A 9,231-nucleotide genomic window follows, 5' to 3' on the forward strand; every position below is an offset into this window, starting at 1 on the left:
TACCCCAAATTCGACCCAGCAAGGTCAATTTTAGCACTACTCCCCTCGCTGGGGAGGAGTACAGAAATTGATTTTAAGACCCCTTTAGATTGATGGAATTGGGTTGGTTGTGTAGACGCATTCATTACAAAATTGACCTAACCCGGCTAAATTTGACCTAACCCCCTAGTGTAGACCAGGGCTTAGTTTAAAAATGTTTGTTTCCAAGGAACTAACAGTATGTAAACATTTGAAAGTACCACTAGCCTCCTGGGACCACCCTATTAATTACAAACTGCAAATTTAACTAGTGCATAGGTATGAAAAATTAGAAGAGTGAATATACAGAAATATTTTCTGAAAGAAGATGCCTAGCTCAAAAGGATTTTTTAAAGAGATTGTAACTGACCCAAATCCCCATCTGAAATAAATCATGGTAGCTCTGTTGACTTCAATAAAGTGATGTAGACTGACCCTAGCTGAGGATCTCACCCTTTTACTAGAGGGCAGCTCTCCAATCTGAATTATGGAATGAGATCTCACAGGGTGATCTGTACTCGTTTTAGGACAGACCTGCTTTTCATCTATAGATATATTTTATTGTGACAGAGTTTTACTGGGATATAAAGTGAAATAACCAACATAGAGATAGAGCAGCATTTGGATCTTCACAGTAAGTAGGTTGACATGTAGCACATGACATTTCATGTTCATTAATACAGAATAATAAAGGGTTCTAAAATATTTAGCACACTCCACACAAAAAACAATTGGAGGAAGACCTGAAAGGGCCAGATGTCAAGGTGGATATTGGATTATAACCTACAGTGGAGATTACAGTGGTTAAGGCCTATTATTTTAGCCATGCTAAAGCTGCTTTACACTGGTAGACCAGTGTGCACCTGGTGGATCCAGGTAGCAAAATATCCTCCCTGCCTTGCTACAGGCTGATTGACCTACCTCATCCCTCCAATTTAGGGGACATGACCATAGAGTCTCTACTCCCCAGCTGCCCAAAAAGGCCATTTGAGGTAGCTGGCATTGTGGAGAAAACCTGATGCTGCTCTACTTTTTCAGCAAGGACTGGACTAGTGTCTGGATGGTCCCAGGACAGCAGGGAAATAAAGGTAGCTTAAATCAACCTTTGCCTCCTGCTTCCATCCCTGCACTGAGTTGCACAGAGTACTTCTTGAACAAAGCCAAAGATCCTGTGCTATATTTTTAAATGAAAAAATAACAAGGCAAGATGTGCAGTATATATTTGATGCAAAAAAATAATTCATTTATGCAACATAAAGGTTCAGATTTTAAACAAAGAGGCCAGATAACACTGTGTTCTATATCCTTGCACTTAGGAATTTTAATTCTTGGAGCTTTTTGTTACAAGATCACACATACTAACTGGACAATGAGTCAAATTTTTGGCAGATATGGGCTTACTACGTATGGTAGTATGCCTGAAGAGAAAAATTTTAACTTGGAAAGGAGCAGTGAGTCATTATCTAGAAACATAACTTTCTCAAATGTTTAAGAAATGATGTAGATGATACAGCAGAGCAAAAGGATCCAGAAGAAGTTTAAAAGAGAGAAATATTGGTAAATGGTATATAGTCACAGGATACATAAGTCCTGAAGTAAAGCTTAGCGATTTATTTTCAGGCATTGATCCTGTGATAGTGTTTATGAAGATGGCTTCATTCCATTTATACTAAATGACTGTAGGTGTAATCTTTTTATCTGGTGGATTTTGGTGTATTGGGAAGACTTGTACCCCCTGATAAATATAGTCTATTTGCATTTCTGTAGGTATATGTTTGTTCAGTCTGTGTTACTATATTTTACATGATTAATTCCAGTTAAGTGTTCTGTGTCCCCTCTCATCCATGAACCTATAATTCTTGTCATCTCACCAGGGCCACTTTTTGGAGGTATTTCTGTATTCTGACATTAAAAATGCCAAGCCATGTTATCCTGGTTTAACAAATTCGGAGTTATCACAGTTACAACATGAAATCAAGACAATTTGACAATTCAGAAATCTGATTAGCCAACAATTATTCTATTTTGTATAGCCATGATCAAAACTAAATAGAAAATTTTATTACCAGAAATATAAAATAAGCTAAATTGGAAAAGGTTTTTCCAGAGTTTTGTCTGTGCAGTTGCAACCAGTATCACAAAACAATTTTGCATGACTATTTGGGTTTATAGGGAAACAAGATGTAATTGGGATAACCCAAACTTGGTTAAACTAGGATAATATGGTCTGGAATTTACATCGTCACGGGACACAGAAGGGTGCATTAAAAAACAAGATAGATTAAGCAGACTGGCTTTATGGATGAAGGGCCATGCTATTTCTAAAGAAAGAGGAAAGAAAAAAAAAAACAGCAGACTTAGAGTCCATCACATAAAATACAGCAAATCAGTTTGAACAGTGTTGATGCAGACAAAAGCCCTGAGGAAATGTAAAAGCAAAGTTTATGGAAGATTTCCATTACTTTGACTGGCAAAGCAGTGCTTAATTATCAAGGATGGGATTTCTGCCCTGAAGTCAGATACCAGGTTAAGTATTTTTAACCTGAAATATCTGTGGGCATGCATTTGCAAAAAGCAATACTATGGATTTATTCAACAATAAAATCAAATAGCGGTGACTGTTTGGTTCAAGGGATCGATTCTTTTTGCCCATTATTTTCTCCACAGGTCACCAGTTCATATCTGACTCAGGTTTGCAATTGCTAGAAACTGTTACAATCTGAAGGCTGTTTGGTGGCCTGCATTAAGGGAACGGGTGGTCTAAGTCCAGCTCCTGATGGGCAGATGGCCATAGCAATAGTGTAACTGGCACCCTCGTTAACAGTCTCAGCAAAGAGTTCAAGGACCGAATGGGTTTGAAGACTCAATTCTTCCCCCTTAATAGAGGCCCATTCTCATCAATGTTGAGGCAAACTGACAGGTTCGTGTAGTGAAGCTTGCTTGGTTGCTGCCTGTGCTATCTCTCTTTTGTGTATAAAAAGAGAATATTTCAGTTTACAGGGCTATTAATCTGATACCATTAAGAAACACAAACCTTTAAAAAATAAAAACAAGAGAAACTGGAAAAGGGTTAAAGAAGAATTAAGATGTGGAAAATATATTGTAGGAGGCATTTTAGGAACTTGAAAAGACACAAATTATATGTATCATTATAAATCATAACACCCACTACTGTGGCTTGGCAGAAGCATATGCAAACATGCCATCGAAAATAAACAAAGTAAAAAAGAATAAAACAGTAAGAAAATCTGTCTGAATAATGAAGGGATTAGATTAGTGTAGATATATGGTCTAACAAGAACACTCTGTGGCTCCAAAAAGAGATTTAAAAACAGACTCCCTCCCCTACTCCCCTTTCTTATATGCCGAGAGTGAAGTTGCAAGTGGTAATGAAGAATGCAGACCACATTGCAAGGCCTGTTGTTCATTTTTATTCTACTGACATGTTTTCAGGGAAGGGAACATCTTGCACTTCCCTGGTTGGCTCTAGTTCAGCATCTGTGACATGTTTTAAGGTGCCCTTCTTAAAACAACCAGAGATCATAGTGATTTGAAAGTTAAATTACTGAAATGAATGTCTGTAATATTTTAGAGTCGGAAAACTACCACTGGAAAATACAGGCTATGTTCCGTTCCAGGGAAAGATTACTGTTCTGTAATCTGGGCATTCTTTTAACAGTTGATTTTATAGGTGGTACTGACTGTACTAAAGTAAGTAGCAAAATACACCAGCAGCAGAAGTAAAAAGTGGGAGTTGAACAGCAAAATATTATATGAAGTAAAAGTCATTTTACATACTTAGTACACAAATGCTAAAGGAAAGTTCAAGTGTGGCCGCATCAACCCTGACATTCATTAACTTCAAGATCCAATTTAGCACAGCCATCCATGGGCCAAATTCTGTGTTGTTTTACTTCCTTTGCAACTCTGTTGATTTCAGTATATGGGATGAGAGTCATTACAGCTGTCTACAAAGGTGAGATGTAATGATTTCAGGCTTTAGAGTGATATTGAGGAAACAGAAGAAAAAATAAATAGCAAATGCAGAAAGAAAGAATAGCCATAAAAATTGTTAAGGTTAGAGACACAATGGACCTCAGTTCTTGGGTCTGCTTTGATTGCTTTGACTAAAGCTACCTTCGCTCATGCTCCAGTCCTATGCTGAGCATAGCTTAGCCAGCCAAGGGTATCTTGGCCAATATATACTACTTAGCAATATAACCTGAGATAAGAGATACTTTTCTGATAGTTTTAAAAGCAAGATTCCTACATTCAGAGTGTGTACTTCTTAATTTAACCTCCTTGGGGGAAAATAGAATTACTCAATAAAATAATTTTAAGACCTATGATGTTGTATTACTAGACAAATGTAAATCTGAAAGAGGTAAAGTATGAGGCAAAAACATAAGGAAGCGGACAGGGGACTGCATGATTCAGATGACTGATAATAGGATATGTAAATCCCACACGACAAGGAGTTAACAGGAGCCCTAGAGCTCAATTAGTTCAATGTGCATAATTAACTTTGTGCACCTTGAGAGCTGTCAGACTCAATTCCTTATCAGACTCAGCTGGAGAGGAGTTGGGGCTTCATAAAGGAAGAAGAGACCTAGCAGAAAAGGGGTCTAGAGTTCCTGCTGTCTGGCAAGATAATAATAGGGACACCAGAGGAGTAACACTATCCCTGTGTGGGCACTAAGGTAGGGTCTAGGCCCCAAGCAGGTAGCCTTGTGGGTGAATGTTCTGGAAGAGGAACTGGGGGGAACCCAGAGGGACTATAAATTCAAGCCTGGAATAGACAGAAGTGACTTAAGTTGTTTTTTGTTTGGGTTTTTTTTGGGGGGGGAGGGAGGTTCTGCAGGGGGGAACCATGGAGGAACCTAGGAACCTGCTCCTCTGAGGTAAGAGTGAGATTGAAGAGGTGCCCAGGAGGCATGGAAGATGTGGTAGTGATCAGTATTGTGTTTGACACATTAATATCTCAGAAGGGAAGGGGTGAGACTACGGTGACCTGGCTGGAGGTCTGAGTCACCAGAAGAGCTAGATCATAACCGCACCTGAACAGCTGCCAGAAGGAGGTGACTGGGGTGAAGGTCTTCCAATGCTATGTCCAAATATGAGATATGTCAACAGGGGAGTCAATCTTCTACAAGAATACAGAGTCGTTCAGCAATAGATCACTGATTTAAATCCACGCCACGTTGTAGTGACCCAGAATTGTTACTGCTTGTGAGGCTAGTGATTGATTTGGCCTAAACATTTTTAAATAGAAATTCTATAAATTAAATATAATTAATATTAGGGTTGCTATAGTACTATAGACATTAATTTCAATTGTCCAATTCACTGATTGAACTAAAATGAATTAACATGATTAAATCAGTCTCTAGATAGTAATATCAATTTAAGAAACTGATATTTAAGTTGGAGCACATGAAATTTTTTTATGTATTTCTAATTGTATCTTGTTTTCATAACCAGATTGTTTTTAACTAAGTGGAGTAGTTGCTATATTTCTAATAAAAATCATTAGATACAGTGTGGAAAGATCATCTTAGCGCTATTGTTTTCCTAGTGAGGGGAAAAGGCTTATTGATTTGTAGTATGGTGACTAGTTATATAGAGTGACAATACTGTAGTAGCATTCTGGGAGAAGAGGAGGCCATGAAATGTAGGCCATTTCAGCCCATTCATCCATTAAGGAGACATAACATTCTGCTTTGTCAACTGTTTTACTGGACATCCAAGAAGACTCAAAGAATGCCCAGGAAAAGCACTTTGATCTATGACCTCTTTGAAGTTCAGTATGTGTTGCAACCCAAGGCTTCTCAGGAAAAAGGAGACTCAGAAGCAGGAAGTGAAATTTAAAAAAAAAAATCACATTTCTTTTGAAACCAGTAAAGAGTCCTGTGGCACCTTATAGACTAACAGACGTTTTGGAGCATGAGCTTTAGTGGGTGAATACCCACTTCGTCGGATGCAGTGTCCATGCATCCGACGAAGTGGGTATTCACCCACGAAAGCTCATGCTCCAAAATGTCTGTTAGTCTATAAGGTGCCACAGGACTCTTTACTGCTTTTACAGATCCAGACTAACACGGCTACCCCTCTGATACTTTTGAAACCAGTGTCTCTTGTTTTTCTTGGAAAAGTAAAGGATGTTCTTTTGTGCTATAGTCATGTAGGAGATACATTCTGAAGTCTAGCACGGTTAGACTACACGAGTGATTCTCAAACTTTTGTACTGGTGACCCCTTTCACATAGCAAGCCTCTGAGTGTGACCCCCACTTAAATATATAGGAATCATTTCAGCTCAGTGCTAATGTGGACACGAGACAGGAGATATAAATTGTCAGTTAGGAAATTAGAAATAGAAAATAGACGAAGGTTTCTAACTATCAGGAGTGTAATACTGGAACAGCAAGGGAGGGAAACAGTGGGGCGAAGGAGGCGAATGACTTCTTTGAGAAACTAGATAAAGCTATGGAGAGAGATGGATGGATAGGATATGATTAGTCAATAGTTAAAATATTAATTAACTGCCACTAATAGTACAATGGGTCAAATATGATATATATTCTTAACCTTTTTCCAGAGGGTATGGCTGAGAGTCTTGCCCCGCATGCGGAGTTCAGCAGCTGACCCATATATTTGGTCGGGAAGGAATTTTCCTCCAGGCTGTGTGCCTGTTTTTTTTTTCCTCTCCTCATGCATGGGGCAGGGGTTGCTGCTAATGAGGTGGGAGATCGGCTAATGTGGCCTGCATCTTGCAGGAGGTCAGACTAGATGATTCTATATAAAAAACATGTTTTTAATTTATAACACCATTATAAATGCTGGATGCAAAGTGGGGTTCTTCTTTGAGTGGTTGTTCATGTCCATTCAAAGTAGGTGTGCGCGTGCTGCGTGCACGCCAGCTGGAAGATTTTCCCCTAGCAGCACCCGTGGGGTCAGCCCTGGCACCCCCCCTGGAGTGGCACCACTACAGCGCCCTATAAAGGGACCCGCCGACCCTCCACCCCCTCAGTTCCTTCTTACCGCCGGTGATGGCTAGCTGGAACTTCGCTTGCTGACAGCAAGTTTAGCAGTGTCCATAAACCTTGTGTTTATAGTTCGTGTATATAGTTAGTCTATCTAGATTAGTTGTACATAGTTCTTTGCTGTTGGGGGTTCCTCCCCCACCTACTCGTCGCCCTGCTGGGGCATGTCCGGGTCTCCCGGGTTTAAACTCTGCAAGGACTGTGGAAAGTTCATGCCAAAGAGTGACCCACACTCTGCTTGTCTGCGGTGCCTCAGGGCGAGCCACCAAAGAGACCAGTGCACTATTTGCAGGGGCTTCCATCCCAGAACTCTCAAAGACAGAGCACAAAGACTTAGAGTTCTTCTGATGGAGGCTGCCTTGCGGCCACCTTCGGACCCAGAGCCGGCCGACGCGGTGCCCAGCACGTCATCGTTGGTGCGGAGCTAAGAAGAAGAGGTCGGTGAGGAAGCGATCGCCCCGCCAGGACCTCCACAGGCCGATGCAGTCCGCTGGTACAAGTGGACAGGCTGGGCTACAGCCCCCGGCTGCTCTGTCGACTCCCACACCGGAGAGAGGGCGGTCGAGTCCGGAGTGACCATGATCCCTGGGCCTTAGCGGAGACGTGCGTCCCCCCTCGACGCCGGAGGCATCCGAGGCAGCCTCAGACCAGCTGAGACTCCCGGTGCCGGCCTCCCCGCATCGTGGCAGGGAGTTGCCGACCATAGCTCGTCCCCCAGTACAGTCTAGGGGCAAGCCAGCCATGCTGTCACCTCCCTCTCCGTCCCACGCCACCTGGGCGGCACCGGACCAGAAAGACAGCTCCCCGTCTCCGTGCCGCTCCCTGGTGATGACGGGTGCCACTCCTCCTAGGTCCTCTTATTCAGAGACCTCAGACTTAGAGGCGGACTCCTATCGCTCCAGCCGGTCGCGGAGCAGGAGGTCGACTTCGGGAGTGAGCCACCAGCGGTACCCACCACAGTGGCAGCAGCAATGGCAACTGCCCTACCAGTGGCCATTTTGGACCACCTGGGCCTACCACCAGTCAGTGGGCCAGGTGTTTGGTCCTCGCTCCAGGTCAGCCTTGGTCTCCTCGGCATCGATAGCCCCGGTGCAGTTGCCTCCTCCACTGGCACCGTCGCCGGGCAGGGGTGTGCCGCATCTAAGTTCAGCACCCCCTAGCCAGCCATCGGCACTGGCGGTGACCACGGTTTGGGCTCAACCGATGCCGCCAGACACGCCAAGCCATTCATTGGCGACCCCGGTACCGGCTGCGGTGCTGCATTTGGAACCGGCACCGGCCCTGCAACCTCGGTACCGTGTGCCGCCGGACCCCGAAGGGCTGGAAGCGCCGGAGGATGGGCCGATCCAAGTGATTTCCTCCTCTTCTTCCCCAGATGAGGTGGTCGCGGGCACGGCCACGGCACCGGCCCTGGAAAACACTAGGATCCTTCAGCAACTGCTCAGGCGAGCGGCTCAGAGCGTCGCAATCCAGGCTGAGGAAATTGAGGTGGACGTAGATCCGGTAGTGGACATCCTGGCTCTATTGGGACCATCCAGGGTGGTCCTACCATTGATCAAGACCATAGAGGACACATCCCGCACCTTATGGCAAACGCCAGCCTCATTGGTGCCTACTGCCAAGAAAACAGAGAGGCGTTATTTTGTGCCCTCCAAGGGGCATGAGCATTTGTACACCCACCCTTCCCCGGACTCCCTGGTGGTAGACGCGGCCAACCAAAGGGAGCGTCAGGGGTTTCAAGGGTCGACGCCAAAGAACAGGGACGCCAAAAGGCTCGACCTCTTTGGTAGAAAGGTGTACTCCTCGGCAGGCCTTCAACTATGAATAGCCAACCAACAGGCTGTCGTAAGCCAATATGGTCATAACACATGTTCGGCCATGTTGAAGTTTACTGAGCTCCTTCCCCAGGATTCGAGGGCAGAGTTTTTGGCCTTGGTGGAAGAGGGAAAGCTCATCTCCCGAGCCTCCCTTCAGGCTGCCCTAGATGCAGCGGACTTGGCCTCACGCTCCATGGCAACAGGCCTGGTCATGAGGCGGGGAGCCTGGCTCCAGGTCTCAGGCCTCCCCTATGAGGTCCAGCAGACTATCCAGGACCTCCCCTTCGAAGGGCAAATGCTGTTTTTGGACAAAACGGATAAGCATCTGCATAGTCTAAAGGACTCGAGGTCTACG

This window comes from Mauremys reevesii, linkage group 8 (assembly GCF_016161935.1).
Source record: "Mauremys reevesii isolate NIE-2019 linkage group 8, ASM1616193v1, whole genome shotgun sequence".
Taxonomy (NCBI): Eukaryota; Metazoa; Chordata; order Testudines; family Geoemydidae; genus Mauremys; species Mauremys reevesii.